Source organism: Glycine soja, chromosome 4, assembly GCF_004193775.1.
Source record: "Glycine soja cultivar W05 chromosome 4, ASM419377v2, whole genome shotgun sequence".
Classification (NCBI taxonomy): Eukaryota; Viridiplantae; Streptophyta; class Magnoliopsida; order Fabales; family Fabaceae; genus Glycine; species Glycine soja.
This window is the reverse complement of record NC_041005.1, coordinates 3916644-3920439: the sequence shown is the minus strand read 5'-3', so window position 1 is coordinate 3920439 and position 3796 is coordinate 3916644.

Sequence of the window (3796 nt, the reverse complement as noted above, 5' to 3'; positions counted from 1 at the left end):
ATCGACTATCGAAAGTTGTCAATAATAGTTAAAAAAACATTGCTAATGTAAACGTAAAATATTTAATTATTAATGACTATTAATTTGTCAAACATATATTTATGGTCAAATTATCAATAGATATTACATAGGGTGGTAAAAAGCCAATAAATTTTAATCATTATTAACGGCTAAATTATTTAAGAAGTTACCGACTGCCAAGCTATATATGCAGGAAATATGATCAATGAGCAAGCTATTCTAATATTTTGTTTATGAATTTTATGTATTTCATAAATATATTATAAATTAAAAAAATAAAATGAATAAAAATATTTTTAACTTTATATATATATTTTTAAAAAGGTATTGTTAGTTATAAATGATAAATAGTTTTATAATAAATATTTAAACAAAATCATTATAAATAGTATCATCATAGGTAGGTTAACCATCAAATATTACACTTGATATGATGTTTATGTGATAAAAAATTATATAAAATAAAAAATAATATTTTTTTAAGAATTGAATTCATGACCTTTTATTTAAAAATAAAACAATAAATTACTTAACAACTTATTTTGTTCAATAAATTTTATAAATACTATTTTACATTAGTCAAGGGTTATTAAAAAAAATTGAATTATAAAAAATTATAAAATAAAATAAAATATTTAATATTTAATTTTACATGTATTTTTTATTATAAAATTTTATTTAATATAAATAAATAAATTATTATATATATAAACTTTGTAACCCTCGTTACCCTATTCAACTAATTGAACTAGTCACCTTGGTAAGAAAGAGTTGCTTCAAACCCGAGGAAGTCCTTCAGTACTCCCAAATCTTTAATTCCGAAGTGTTGATCAAGAGGGGACTTCATATGGCCAATTTCATCAAGTGAATTGCCCAGCAAAACTATTTCATCAACGTATATCAACAAGGCAGTGAAATTATGATAAACTCATGATTTTGTGAATAAGGAGTAATTTGTTGTAGCTTGTATGTATCCAAGACAAATAAGCAAGCTGGACAACTTTTCATACCATTTCCGTCTGGCTTGCTTTATGCCATATAATGGCTTCAAAAGCTTAGATACTTTATTGTTGTCCTTGCAATCCACTCCTTCCGGCACTGCCATAGTGCCATATATACTTTATTGGCTTCACAATAGGCGGTTTTTCTCAATAATTCTGTATGTGTGATTTGCTTCCAATGCCTTCAATTCTGTATTCATGCCATCAATCCAGCAAGCATCTTTGGCAGCTTGGCTATATGAGGTAGGTTCTGTTCTGTAATAGTAGACAAGGACAGGGCGTAACTTTTGTGTCATGGGGAAAGATAGTCATATGAAATGTAAAGGTAAGTGGATAAGGTTATGTTACTATTTCAGTTTCAAGTCCAGGATCTGTTTCATTCCGATTTATTAGTGAAAAAACATCAAATACGGTGTGCTATGGTTGTGCAAAGAATTACTTTTCTAGTTGAAGTTAACTTTGATGCAAAAAGGCTCTTACAGAAAAAGGGGGGGGGGGGGGGGGGGGGGGCGGGCACAAATAAATAGCATAAAGCCTTTTTAATCAGAAAATTATTGACTCATGAAAATGAAGAACCATTTCTATATTTGGATTTAGAAAACTGCAACTGATATGCAAAGATTTGGGGAGAAAAAAACTGGTTATGGAATACAGGACAGAATGTGACATGTTTTCATTACTAGAATCCAGACTATTATATGTTCAGAACAGGGAGTGAAGAGTAAGCAAGAGAAAGAACTTCCTTTTAGTTTTCTAGTCTAACATAGAAGTTAGCATGAAGATTTGATTATTCCTCATTTTGTATCAGCGATGATTTAGAGGTAATGTAGCTAGAGTAAAAGCAAATGCGGTCGTTTATCATTATACCAGATTAATCCAGCATATATAATGAGATTCAATTTATATCTCAAGGAAAAAGGAGTATCCCTTTAAGTACAACAATCACCGCCAATACACTTTAGATCACCTATTCAACTGATAAATTAGTTAAATACCAAACTCATTTATCCTTTACCGCCAAGAGTTGGTGTTGGACATTTTAGTGTAATTGATCTCTTTATTGTGTTAAAATAAGAGTGCACGCTTGTTTTAATGTAATAACGAGATGTTCGGTTTAGGCAAAGGTTGGAAGTTACATGGAAGTTATTAAAACTTCCATCAACGGTTGGAAGTTACATGGAAGTTACTAAAACTTCCATCAACGGCAATTTTTAAAAATAAATAACTTCCATCAACCGCCAATAACCACCTGTTCTTTGATTATAAATAATCATCCTGGTTCAGAAAGCATAACATGTGAAAAACTCACAAGACCAAAACAAAACTCTTGAATTATAATCTTCTGATTTTATCCGATTGAACAATTTTGGTTGAACCCCAAAATTTGATTCAATCTGAAAGTGTTTATACACGACTTCAGATTTATCCAAGTATTATCTCGATTTTCAAATTAACCAACAAAAGATTGAATCAAATCTTTCGAGATGACGAACGATAGTTCGAAGATGACAAGCAAGTTTGCGAAGTTGGACAAGTTTGAAGGGCAGGATTTCAGAAGATGGCAGAAGAAGATGCATTTTCTCTTGACAACATTGAATGTGGTGTATGTGCTGAGTACACCGATGCCGGTGTATATGGAAGGCGAAACTCTGGATCAAACAAGGAAGCGTTCGAAATGGGAGAACGACGATTACATTTGTCGTGGACACATTCTGAACGGTATGTCTGACTCTCTCTTTGATATTTATCAAAATGTTGAGTCTGCTAAGGAATTATGGGACTCTCTTGAATCCAAGTATATGGCAGAAGATGCCTCAAGTAACAAATTCTTAGTTAGTAATTTCTTTAATTACAAAATGATTGATTCGAGGCCTGTTATGGAGCAATATAATGAACTGCTGCGGATTTTGGGTCAGTTTACTCAACATGATTTGAAAATGGATGAATCCATTGCAGTTTCATCTATAATTGATAAACTGCCTTCTTCTTGGAAAGACTTCAAGCATACCTTGAAACATATGAAGGAAGAGTTGACTCTGGTTCAACTCGGCAGTCATTTCATGATTGAGGAGTCGCTGAGGGCTCAGGAAATTGACAAAGTCAATGATAAAACCGTAGCAGGTTCCTTTTCCGTTAATATGGTAGAGGAAAGTGGAACAGTTAAGCAAAATTACAATGCTAAAGGTAACAAACGAAAATTTCAAGGAAATAAGAACAAAGGTCCAAACAAACAGACAAAATTATCATGTTGGAAGTGTGGGAAACCTGGTCATTTAAAGATGGATTGCCGGGTGTTCAAAGGAAAGAACAAGGCTGGTCCAAGTGGGTCTAATGATCCTGAAAAGCAACAAGGTCAGATTGTAGTGAATAATTTTAATTCGAATACGAATTCGAATTATGTATCACTAATATCTGATGCATTCTATGTGCAGGATGATGACGTTGCTTGGTGGTTTGATTCGGGAGCAACAAGCCATGTGTGCAAAGATCGTCGTTGGTTCAAGGAATTTAGACCAATCGATGATGGCTCTATTGTGAAGATGGGCAATGTTGCAACTGAACCAATCCTAGGATTAGGTTGTGTTAATTTAGTTTTTACTTCCGGAAAAAGTTTGTATTTGGATAATGTCTTATTTGTACCTGGTATTCGTAAGAACTTATTGTCTGGTATGGTTTTAAATAATTGTGGTTTCAAGCAAGTACTTGAAAGTGACAAGTACATCTTGTCAAGACATGGTTCGTTTGTTGGATTTGGTTATCGTTGTAATGGAATG